The 13237-nt window shown below is 39.5% G+C and overlaps 1 protein-coding gene and 1 long non-coding RNA gene across 2 annotated transcripts in view; one reads left to right on the top strand and one right to left on the bottom strand.

Moving 5' to 3' along the window:
- Positions 1–13237, bottom strand: part of LOC128090871 (uncharacterized) — a 579571-nt gene that overhangs the window by 252776 nt on the left and 313558 nt on the right. The window lies entirely within an intron of this gene.
- Positions 12030–13237, top strand: part of COL22A1 (collagen type XXII alpha 1 chain) — a 225347-nt gene continuing 224139 nt past the window's right edge. The window contains exon 1 of the mRNA XM_052703565.1: positions 12030–12425. The gene's annotated coding sequence lies outside the window, so the exon portion shown is untranslated. The remainder of the gene's footprint in view (positions 12426–13237) is intronic.

Here is a 13237-nt window from a genome sequence, read left to right as displayed (position 1 = left end):
AGGGAGGCTGTAGTGAGCTGGGGGTCGGCCTCTTCTCTCGTGTCATTAGTGATAGGACCAGGGGGAATGGCTTCAAGCTACGGCAGGGGAGATTCAGGCTGGACATGAGGAAGTATTACTTTTCGGAAAGGGTGGTCAGGCACTGGAACGGACTGCCCAGGGAGGTGGTGGAGTCACCGACCCTGGGGGTGTTCAAGGAAAGGCTGGATGTTGTGTTGAGGGACATGGTTTAGTGGGAGCTACTGGGAATAGGTGAACGGTTGGACTGGGTGATCTTTTAGGTCTTTTCCAACCTTGGTGATTCTATGATTCTATGATTCTATGAATGCTTTAAAGCCTTGAGTGTTGGAAAAGAGGCAGCAGTAAAATGTACAGTAAACACCATGATAATGGAAAAAAAGCTGAGGTTATATTATTTATCATTATTCGTGTTTGTTTATGAATAGAAGAATATGTGCAGTTGCTGACATCACACTTTAATTAGAATAATTAGATAGGTATGAGCAAAAAATAAGGTCATGTATGTCTTCCAATTTCTTAGCTGTGTTCAGTGATCAGGACTGATTGTTGTATATGATATAAACCACAATTTTTGCTACCAAAAAAGGGTCCAGACCTGTCCAATCTAGAGATTGAGAAAAGTGCTTTCCTTCATGCATTTAACAGAGCATTCAGGGGTGTATTCACTCATGAAACCCATACCTGAAGATCAGATATTTTTTATATGCAAAGTGTAGTTAAGTGAACTTGATATAATTTTATTTTATTGTATTTTATTTTATTTATTTATTTATTGTGGAGTCTGAAACAAAGATCAGATTGATTCTCAAAGTTTTCATCACAAATCAGCTTTTAGCAAAGCATCTGCAAGTTAGATTTTTCACATTCAAATTTTAGGGAATTTTAGAAGAAAAAAATATAATTTTCAATGGAAAATATTTTTAGTAAATTTCTTTACCTTACCTTTCAGCTGAGGTTTTCTTTCCTGGATTTATTATTTCTACATCTTTATTTCTTAAGGGATTGAATCACATTCCTGTCTGTGGGACAAAATGTGAAAGACTAATCCAGAAAACCATTGCTGTTGTCTTTTTCTGTTGCCTATTTATCATCCTCCAGGATTTACTGGATTTGTTTCACTATATGCTTTATTTCCCTGTGACATCAACTAGCTTCCCTTGGTCACTGAATTGGTTAATCTTGTCATAAAAGGAAATAAAGGTAGTTAAACAGAACTTTCCCCTCATGAACTCATGTTGGCTGTGGCCACTGACTGAATTGTCTTTCTGGTGTTTTTCAGTAACTCCCAGAATAATATTCTCTGTAATTTTACCACGCACTGAAGTGAGACTGACAGGGCTCTGTAATTGGTTGGAATGATTGGTTTGAAAGCAAAAGCTTACAAGAGATGTGATGTGCACGACTGCCAATTAAGGGTAGGTCTATGTTTGCACTCAGGCTATCCTTACCTATTTTTTACATTGTGTATTGTGACTTGAACTTTGAAAGAAGATTGATCAGCATGAGTCCCAGAGCTGACATTTGCATCTTCAGGCTGCTAGGACAAAGTCAATGTCTGTTGTTACCTAACACAGTGCAGAAAAAGCTAAGATATATGTGAAGATGCTCAGAACAAGTCCTTCAGTAAACATTTCAGGAGACCTAACAATCACTGCTTGAGAATCATAGAATCATAGAATCATAGAATCACCAAGGTTGGAAAAGACCTAAAAGATCATCCAGTCCAACCGTTCACCTATTCTCAATTGCTCCTACTAAACCATGTCCCTCAATACAACATCCAGAGAGATTTCATGGACAACATAGCAAAGAATTGTCCAAAGAAAGCACGAAAGCTGGTGAAGGATCTGGAGCATAAGTCTTAGGAGGAGTGGCTGAACAAATTGGAATTGTTCATTCTGGAGAAGGGGAATGTCAGGGAGTACCTTACTGCTTTCTACAGCTACTTGAAAGGAGCTTGTGTCAAAGTGCGGGTTGGCTGCTTATCCCAGGTAACTGGTGGTAGGATGAGATGTAATGGCCTGAAGTTGTACCAGGGGAGGTTCAGGCTAGATGTTAAGAGAAACTTCCTCTCAAAAGGAGTGATATTGATGTCTTCTCAAAAGGAGAGACATTGGAACAGGCTGTCCAGAGAAGTGGTAGAGCCACTGTCTCTGGAGTTGTTCAAGAAAAGGGCAGATGTGGCACTGAGGGACATGGCATAGTGGGAATGGGATTATGCTTGGACTAGATGATAGAGGTCTTTTCCAACCTTAATAATTCTGCGATGATTCTATGAAAGAACTACGAAATATTTTGCATGCTTGAGCCTGGGTCTTCCTGAGCAGAATGCGGGCAATATATTCCAAGTTATGAGCAGCCAATGAGAGGACTAAAGCCAGCAGTGTGAGGAAAGCGCAACAGCCTCAATATGCAAAAGCATGCTCTTGCATGAACCTTGTAAAGCAGAGAAGTATTTCAGGGTGCAAAAGCTGCTGTAACGGAGGTAGTGCATATTTTCTTTTGTCATCACTGAGTAACGTGAAAAAAACAAACTTCGTAATTTCAGTGAGCATGGAAATTTAGAAAAATCTGCAGGGGATATTATGGGAATTCCTCCATGAGAAGAGCTCATGAGCAATGTAAATAAACACTTGTCAGAAAACGACCTGGGTAAACTACATCCTGCCTCAATGCAGGTTGGAAAGAGAGCACTTTACACTCCATTGCAGCCTCAGTTTTGATGCCTCTCTGTTATGGAGGGAGAAGTCGAACTTAATGTAGTACAAATTATCACACTAACCAAAAGAGCATGACTTCATAATTCACTTGCTAAACATACAGACCTTTGTCCTTTTGCTTTGAATATCACATCTGCTTTTTTGAACCTGCATTTCTAGGAAAAGATCTTCAGTGATTTTGGCAGGATGCAAAGCTTTCCCTTAAGAGCAGAATTATACGTGAAATTTGACAAACAAATTCTATTTTAAATGAATGTAATTGTCCCAGAACACAAATGCACTTGGTCAATAAAAACTGGAAACTGTTGCCAGTCTTTCCGTGTCCCCCTCTACTGCAAGTGATAGTCTTTTGTTTTTGTTACAGCTTCCTGCAGAGTGCTGCACAGTGCACGGCTTCACAGTGGACAGAGGTCACCAATGGAGTGTGAGATCTTGTCCTAGAAAAAGAGCTGAGTAACAAGAAGACAAAGCCCTCTAATAGTATTAAATCATTCATGTTAGTAAAGACAGAAGCCAAATGCACACAGTGACAAAAAGACAATGACATTAAAGGACTAAAAGAGCAAGTGAAATTTCTTATAGCTAGATATAAAAGGACACAAGAGAAACCATTCCTAAATATATACACACAGCAATGAAATTTGAACCAATTATTAGAAAAAGGTCATGGAATTATGTTTGTTAGATCTATGAAATATTTAATAACAGTCAAAGGAAAAAGTGTGTCACAATTATCAGGAGAAGCACAGAGAGCAAAACAATAAGCAATAAGCCACCTGATATATCCTGGTATGACCAAGTGTTGAGTATCGAGTCTCATTCTTATTGCTTCTCAAAGAAATCCTCATATTAATATGGATAAACTGGAAAATTGAGATTTATGTTGAAAACTGTCAGGAATAGTTAAATGTTTGAGAAGTTCATAATACGAAGGGCAAACAAATGAAGTAGAATTCTTCAGCATTCAAGAAAAGAAGACTTAAGAGGACTATGACAGAGGTTTGAATGATACGGAGGTGTTGATCAAGGAATGGTTGTACTCTGGTCTAGTGAATGTACAAAGGGCCATCCAACAAAATGATAAATTTGAACAGTATGGTTTAGATCTGAAACTTCCTTCAGGAAGACTTTGCATGGGTTCCAAACAGGACTGTGTATTTCTTAAACAAGAAATCCACTGAAAGAAAAGTTGACAGATACCAACCTTTCATCTGGAAACCCACTAACCTACAAGTTACTGGAGCAAGGGAGATTATTCTAGGTGAGCTTCATTGTCTATTTGCCCAGTTTTTCCTCTATGTTTGTCTCACTGATTAGTAAGATAAGGGTGCAACTTTGGTCTGACTCAGTACAGCTCTTCTGTTTGTGTAATTTCTAAAATGTGTGCATTATCCCACAGTCTTCATAATGCATCCAGTAAAATCATCCTCCTGGTTAGCCACTCCGGCAAGGGACAAGACCATCCTGCCCTAGGCAGCCTAATAGGCACTTCGTGAAATTCAATCGTCTTTAGTATTCCTGCAGAGCCCTCACAACTTTTTCTCTTCTGAATTTTTCCATCTGTTCATATTTTACATTATGTCTGAAGGCCAAACTTGCAGTCCCTTGCATCTCACAACAGAATCTGGATCAGCTGTGTGTTGTATTGCATGCAAAGAATAATCTTCAAAGTTACTTTCCCCCCCATTTTCACATCATCTCATCCCATTTTTGCTGATAGGACAAACCTTGTCTTCAGTTTTCTCTTCTCAAAAACCTCTGCTTTTTTTTTTTTTTTTTTTTTCCTCATGCCTCTCTTCAAACGATCTGTGAGTTTGTCTGTAAATATTTTTTAACAGGATCAAAAGAAATACAATCAACTCTTTAATAAAAAAAAAAAAAAGGATTTTATATTCCTATATTTTTTCACCGCTTTGTTCTGGTTGCATTTATTTTTTGTTGTCACTGCTGACACTGATTTTTCTTCATATGTTGAAATCCACTGGAAAGGGAAAAAAAATCTCCATCTAATAAATATACTATAAATGAAATATAAAAATGTCTATGTAATAAATTCATAAATTATTTGCCTTTGAACTCTTCACCAGCTCTGCACCCTCTAACATATCTTCCCAGACTAATTGTAATATTTTAAACCTTGACAAAACTTCAGGCAGTTATCATTTAAAATAAGTTACCTTGTCTGAGAATATTAACTTCATCTCTCAGCCTTATTCCTTAAAAATTTCCTTCTGTGTTTGCTTTGGCTTGAGGCCATAAATAAGCCAGATTCCATCTGGGTCATTATTTTTATCTTCTGTATATAAAAATCTACAGAAGTTTGCTTTCTGGAAATCACGGAATAAGAAATTTGAGTTTATCTTTGGATAAAATGAGATTTTTGTCTCCCAGTGGGATATAAAAAGTGACTTATAGACCTAAAAAGTAGCAAAATATGAAATAATTCACATTGGAAAGTTATTTCTGCATTGAGAATTTTGTACTGAAATTATATGGAAAAAGTGCTTTAGAAATATTTTTGGTCCTTTAAAATGGCTTCAAAAGACATTGATGTGGGTTGAATCTATGGCTAATAGGATATACAACATCAACTTCCAATCCTTAAGCATACTAAATGACAGGCTAATATAGTACAAAAACAGGGCTATGATTAGGACATAATTAGGATTTCCAGCTCCTTTGAATTTTAATAATAGCCTTGTATTTCTTTTGTGTATGATACACACAGTCTCTTACATCTGATTTACTGCTTTCATACTCCCATAAGTTCACTTACATATTCTCTAATGTGGTTCCAGAATTAAGCTAGGATGCTCAGTACATGAACAAATTCTACTGATAAGGAGCTGTTGCAAGATACAACAACCAGAAAAAGCTGGAGAGGAAACCATTTCAGATCAATCCTTTGTAGAGGATATTTCAGTATAATAAAGGGCATGGTGCTGAGTAAGATATCAGAATAAACCTATTTTCTTATAGGTACTGTTTCAGGTTCATGAGTGACTACAAGGGCATGAAGCTGCTTTCTTGCTTTATTCAAACTGTGGGTCAGGACATCTTGCATCTACATCACTGCCCTCAACTCTAGTGTCAAAATCTTCTAAATCTTTTTAATAGAATTAACCTGCTCTCTCAATCTGCATTAATTCTCAAGAAGAGGATGAAAAAATTCTTCTCCTCATATTTAAAGATGAACTAAAACCCTAATGTTTTAGTGAATGTATTCAACATACAGTCCTGCTCTGGGTGTATGCAATGCCACTAAGCACTTTCTTTTTAAAATGAATTAGGACTTTGAAATTCCAGATTCTTTGCTTGTTTTGTGGCTTCTGAAATGTAAGTGGAAGAGAGGAACAGATCTCACTATCTTTATAGAGAGAGATACTGTACTGTACTGTACTGCTGAAAGTTTTACTTTCAGCAACCAATAAGAGAATGCTGTGTTGTTTGATGTGATCCAGCCTGGCTCCACCAAATCCCAAGAGGCACTGGTGTTGATTTACCATACTACAAGGAAATACGAAGTGTACTCCAGACGAATCCTTGAACAGTTGTTCAGTAAAAAGGAAGAAGAATTGGTCAATGCTGCTCCATCGGGCAAGATCCATTTTCAGTTCACTGGCTATTTCCGCAGGTCATCACAGACATTTTCTGAAGCAGTGATCAACTGTATCAGTATAATTAAATGTGTCCCATTTTAAGTTTGATATCTCCTTGTTCTAGAACTTAACATCACAGAAGATTATGACCCACTGATGGAAAGCAGAAATACAGCATATAATTTTAGAACTGTACTGTCCTCTACGATCAGTGATATGATTTAGAGAGTCGTAGAATCATTAAGGTTGGAAAAGACCTCCAAGATTATCTGGTCCAACTGTCCAGCAACCACCAATATTTCCGCACTAAACCATGTTCCCCAGTACAACACCTAAATGTTTCTTGAACACCTCCAGAGATGGTGACTCAACTGCCTCCCTGGGCTGTCTGTTCAAGTGCCTGACCACTCTTGGGTAAGGAATTTTTCCTAACATCTAATCTGAACCTTTTTTGGAGCAACTCAAGGCCATTCCCTGTTGTCTTAGTGCTAATTATGTGGGGGAAGAGGCCGACTTCCACCTCACCATATCCTTTTTTCGGGGAGTTTTAGAGACCAATATGAAGTTATTAAATTACCAGTAGTCTTAATTTTCAATAATTAAGTCACCAAATTATATTTGGTTATCTTTGATATTCATATAGCTAACTGGAACCAATTTGTGTTTCTTTTTTTACATTGCTTTTTCAGACTATTGTGGAAGGAGCTGTAAGTTTAACCACATATATTATATATGTTGAACTTTGTTCCACTATGCATTCTGTTTATGTGTCAGCCTAGTGAGCTGCTTCGAATAGCGATGTTTTACTAAAACGAATTCTAAGAGTTTGGATTATCTAGAATTGAATTTTCATTCCCAAATTACATAGAAAATACAGATGGGTCTTACTAAATATTGCATCTAGGACTTGATCTAGGTACAGGTTATCTTAATGTATCAAATTAAGAGCTGTGTGTTTATAAAGATGTTTTGTGAATGCAGAGTTAATGGAGAGATGTTGCAGTATTTGTCGATCATTAGGTGAAGCAGAAAACAAGAAATACTTATGCAGAATAAAGCAGGAATAATGATTTTTGTGGCTTATCATTTTTCTTACAGCTGCTTTATATTAAATAGGATGTAGATGTATCAGGATTTAGCAATATGGAAATTAATAGTATATAGCTCAACTAAAGAATGATTTCTCTAAAGACAAGGCAATAAATTCTGAAAGTCTTAGCTAGTGATGGTTCATTTTTTTCTTATTTTGCTGCTATTTCTCTTTAATCTTTAAGGATTTATTCCAAAAAGTATTGTAGAATTAATGGAATTTTTATTTGGTTAGATTAACTCTGTGAGTCTTTTCAATAAACTGTGCGGATTTCATAATTCATGACTCTGTAACTTTCAGTACTGGATGAAGTGCAGCAAGCAGTGCTCACCAAACAGAAATTATTTATGGATCAGGATTTGGGAATTATAAATCCTGCAATTTATTGACAACAAAGTAAGATAACAAGAAATAAGACTGAAATATCATGATGTCTTGATACATGTACCGTATAAAACTCAAACTAAATTGTGACATTAGCACAACAGCATGACAGAGCACACAATGCACAACATGAGATGGCACATAAACTCTACTGCAGAATTTAATATTTTTCTTCTATTGTCTTAAATAGCTTTTGGTGTAAAAAATTCTATACTGGAGGAAAGCAAAAAGTATCTACTTTTCTTGTATTTTTAACTGAGATCATTTGAATCCATTTCATGCCTTGAAATGTAAACCATTTGGGACTATAACACAAACGAGTGCAGGATAATGTATATAGAAGCATAAAAGGCACAAGAGTGTTCCCCAGAGATATAAATCCTTCTTTCCTAGGGACTTAGGAATCACCAACACGCAGCTACTAATCTGAGCCTTGCCATCACCACAATTCTCAGGAAATTTGTAAAAGAAGGACAGTTTTATCTGTGATCAGACAAAGTAGTAGTTTCAGGCAGTTAAGGCCCTGTGATTTGAGGCCTGTGCATCTCCTGGGAGTGAACTATTGTGGGACACATTGCCACAAGTTTGGAAGCAGTATTTATATGGATACAAATGCGGCTGGTCTGATTTACTGAAGAAAGCACTGCGCTGCTGGAGTCATGCACCACATCTTTGTGAAATCCTTCTACCACGGTCACTGACTGAGAAGTTATTCTGGGGGAGCACCATGAAATGATTACTGTTTTCTTAGCCACCTGCTGAGGCATCCATTCCTGAGGATAAGATATCAGCTTTGCAGACCTTCCAGACCTGCTCCAGCCGTGTTCCTAACCCCAGGGTGAAAATGGAAATCAAAGGCTCATGATCAGAACAGAAAGAATTGCAAAATTTAGATAAATCAAAGCATAAATCCATGCAACATTTATCACAGTTCTCTGAGCTGCTGGTACGGTGTTGCTTCCAACAGAAAATAATACAGCAATAGTAAAGTACAAAATAAGAGTGCATCTTGAATTACCATCTATGTATTATTGAAAGACTGCATGTTTCTCCCACAATCACTGGAGAAAAAATACCTGCAAAGATACTTTTCACAGGAAATGTTTTACATTCTGTTAATTATTTTAATACAATGTAAGGAGAAGCAAAAGCTTTAACAACCGATTTTTCTTGAGGTATGTTTTCACAATTATTATATGCAGTAGCTGAAAAGCTAAGTGTTGGAAAACATATTTATATACATATTTTGACATTGTCAAAGACAAAGTGAGGATCTTAGGTTTTCTTCACCATATGCAAAACTCATTTTGATGCGTCCTTCGATTCAGTCTCTTAGAGCTGATTGAACTACTGTGCTCATGCAAATCTTCCTTTGCTGTAAGTGCCACCAAATTCTTGGGAATCTCCAGATTTGTGCAGAAAGTCACCAGTACCCCAGTACTTTTCACATAAGGTGAAGATAATGTTCAATGAAACATTAGGTTGAAAGATGAAGTAGCCTGAAGAAAAAGGAATGCAGACTGTTGGCATAGATATTTTATCACTCTGCCATGGGAAAAGTTTTCAGTTTTTTTTTTTACTTCATCCTAGAAGTGAGCAACTCCTTATCATTCTGCTTTTTTCTCATGTTGTATGTGAATTCTGGAATGGGAACAGTCTGAGGCAGATGTTTCCTTCCCAGGCTTACAGATACACACGCAGAATTAGCTATTGTATGTATTATTTTCTGTGTTTGTGAAATAATGAAAAAAGAAATAGTGGTAGAGCAGTGAATAAACTGCACAACCACTCCAGAAGCCATGTAGAAGTCAAGCACGTTGTGGGTTTCACTTTCTGCCTTCACTTGCAGGTATTTTCTTTCTTACCTCTGAAAAGGTTTTTATAGCAAGCTATGCCTGAAATGCAATCCTAAAATTTTGAAACAGCCACATCAGGAACACTAACATCACATCCTATTATGGGAAATATGTACCTAAGTGTTTTGCTGAATCAGACTTTCAATTCTATTGAGGTAATGATCCTTGCAGGAAACCTGTAGGGAACAGTAATGGCGATGATCTTTCTTCATTAGCAAAGTCTTTCCATCCCCACATGTCCTTATCTTCTGCACAAAAGTGGAAGCAACTGACAGATGAAATGCCTCTCTTCCAGATGCAATTGGTCAGACAGGGTGACCGTGAACTGGTCTTAATAATGTTCAAAGGATAACATTCCTGTGCCTTGTCTCATTGGCAGTAGCAGTGATGGTGTTGAGGTGAGTGAAAATAATGTCTGTCACTGGCAAAAGGGCTTACAGAAACACCAGGGATCTGCCACAGTAGGCATGAGACAGAAAACCAAAGTGACTTCAAATAATCTATGTCTGTCAAAAGATTTTTTGGCTATACAGGCACTGGGGCGAAGGTGCAATGTGCAAAGGGGAGCTTTGTTTTCCTGGAGGCATTACACCAAGAGAAGCCAGTGTGACCAGCAGGGCAAGGGAGGTGATTCTGCCCCTCTACTCTGCTGAGGCCTCACCTGGAGTACTGCATCCTGATGTGCGGTCCTCAGTACAGGAGAAATGCGGTCCTGTTGGAGCACATATGGAGGAGGGCCACAAAAATGACCCAAGGGATGGAACACTTCTCCTGTGAGGACAGACTGAGAGAGCTGGGGCTGTTCAGCCTGGAGAAGAGAAGGTTCCAGGGAAACATGAGAATGGCATTTTAGCATCTAAAAGGGAGCTAAAGGAAAGAAGGGAACAGATTCTTTTAATAGCGTCTGCGGTAATGGGACACAGGAAAATATTTACAAACTAAGAGGGAAGACTTAGATTGGATATAGTGAAAAAGTTTTTTACAATAAGTGTACTGAGGCACTGGCACAGGTTGCCCAGAGATGTAGTGGATACCCCATCCCTGGGGACATTCAAGGTCAGGCAAGATGGGACTCTGAGCACCCTGATGTAGCTGTGGGTGTCCCTGTTCCCTGCAGGGGAGTTGGACTAGAAGACCTTCACAGGTTCCTTCCAACTTAAAAGATCCTATGATTTCAGTACTATAGAGTTGTTGCTGCTTCTGCTAAACGTTCCCAGTGGTTATCCTTAAGGCAAAAAAAAAATCTATGTTCTGATGCTTGCTGCTCTGATGCTGCTGGAGGAGGGATGAATAAACGCGTCTGGAGAAAGGATGAAGGACTGTTGGCTCCAGTACCCAAGTCTGCAATTCAAGCAGAAATATCCCAGCAGAAGGCTTTTTATATAGATACTGAGATTACGGAGGGGTAAAAGCAGAAGCCACCTGTTCGCCGATCCAGAAAAGGCATTTCCTTCTCTTACCAGACTCTCTGGGGACACATCTCTCAACCAGGAGATGCCTTCTCTGGAGACTTTTCTCTTCTCCTCCTTGAGGAGGATAGGAGCTCAGCGTGCCCCACACTCCCCTTGGTCATACACCTCCAGTGCCCGTTCCTCTGACGTCCCTCTCATCCCCCAAAACCCTCAGCCCCATCCCCAAGTCCCCTCGACTCTCTCAGCCTCCACTCCCCCTCCCCAAGCCTCACCCCCGTTCTCAGGCCACCCCACCCCCCCAACCACTCCCAGCCGGCGGCGGGGCCCACAGCCCTCCCCGCCCCACGCCTTCCCCACCCCTCGCTGCTTAAACGCCGCTCCTGCCCGCCCCGTCCCTCTGCAGCTTCAGCGCCCGGCCCGGCCCGGCTCGCTCCCTCCCTCCCGCCGGGTCCCGCTGCCGGCCGGCCCTGCCCGCACTGCGCCTCGGCTCCATCCTTGTGCTCTTCGTTCGCCTCCCCTTTTTGCTTTGCTCTCATTTATTTGCTCTTCTCTTCCTCTCTCTCTTTGCTTTCCCTTTATTTTTTTTAATTTTTTTTTTTTTCTTCCCGCTTCCTCTTTCTTTGCTTCTTTTTTTTTTTTTTTCTTTGCCTTTTTTTCTTTCCTTTTCCTTTGCTTTTCTTTATTTGCTTGGTTTTCTCACTCTTTCTCACTCTTTCTCACTCTTTCTCACTCTTTCTCACTCTTTCTCACTCTTTCTCACTCTTTCTCACTCTTTCTCACTCTTTCTCACTCTATCTCACTCTATCTCACTCTTTCTCACTCTTCTCTCATTTCTTCTCTCTCTTTTATTGCTACTCATTCTGTCATTTCTTCATTTCTCTTTTTTTTTTTCTTTTATCTCACTTTCTCCTCCTTTACTCTCCTCTTTTTTTTTTTTTTTTTGCCCCATTTTTATTTTCTTCTTTTCTGTACTTTTTTTTTTTTTTTTTTCCCTCCATTTACTCATTTCTTCTCTTGTTGATTTTGTTTCTTCTCTTTTCTCTTTTTTTCACTCTTCCCTTCTTTCTCTCTATTTTCCCCTGCATTTTTTTCACCTTCTCCTTTCCCCCTTTCCTCTCCCTCCCCTCCCTGGGGGGAGCAGAGGATGCAGCATTTTTCCCATCCTCACTCTGTCACCAGCACCTCTGTGTGAGTGCCTGTGTGTTTGTCTGTCTGCATGTCTGTGTGTCCCCTGCACACCCACCCACTACCCATCCCATCCAAGCCGACAGCTGCAGAGTGCAGCAGGGCTGAGGCTGAGTGTAGGCACCAGGCTCCCTCCTGGTGCTATTGTGCTTGCACAGGTAAGAGGACATCCTGACACCCAGGACACTGTGGCTCTGCGCACAACCCTTGTTTTGGCTGTTCCTTTTAATTTTTCCCTTGTATAGCCAGGCAGCTCGAGTTCAGAAGAATTTTTGTTGAGTATGCAGACATGCAGAAACAGGATCTGTGCTTTATAAAGAAAACTGGGGAGGAACTGTGTTAAATTGATCTTAATTGGAAAAAAATTTCCTCTCAGAAGGAGTGGTGAGGTTTTGGAGTAGGGAGATGGTGCAGTCCTCATCCCTGGAGTTGTCTGAGAAAAGGGTAGATGTGGCACTGAGGGATATGATTTAGTGGGCATGGTGGGGATGGGCTGATGGTTGGACTAGATGATCTTAGTGTTCTTTCCCAAGCTTAATGATTCTATGATTCTATGATTAATTAGGATTTACTTTTTTCCTTAGTCAACAAAGTTTGTGGACCACAGATTCCGCTAGGTGGATCTCAGTCTGTCAGCCCTTAATTTGTGATCAGCAGTGCAGAGTCTTCACCATGGTCTATCAGCAGAGACTGGGGAAATGCCCTTATGGAGGAAAGCCATCAAAAGAGTTCAGAGCTGACAGATGCTTATAGCTGTCAATAATGCATAATGATTACTCTGTTCAGTGTTGGTTCTCCTAAGCACATATACCTCGGGATTTTGGTGGCCTAACATCTTGTATTCTCTTTGTGTGGCACTTCAGTTTCTATTGGTCTATGGGAATACCCTGATGTGTTAACAAGATATTTGGTTTTCAGTTTGTATTTATTATGAATGTGCTTTGCCTCATTTTATTTCTATGTCCTATAT

This window comes from Tympanuchus pallidicinctus, unplaced genomic scaffold (genome assembly GCF_026119805.1).
Source record: "Tympanuchus pallidicinctus isolate F22 unplaced genomic scaffold, pur_lepc_1.0 scaffold5, whole genome shotgun sequence".
NCBI lineage: Eukaryota > Metazoa > Chordata > Aves > Galliformes > Phasianidae > Tympanuchus > Tympanuchus pallidicinctus.
Note: the sequence above shows the minus strand (reverse complement) of the source record. Positions and strands in the feature narration are given on the sequence as shown.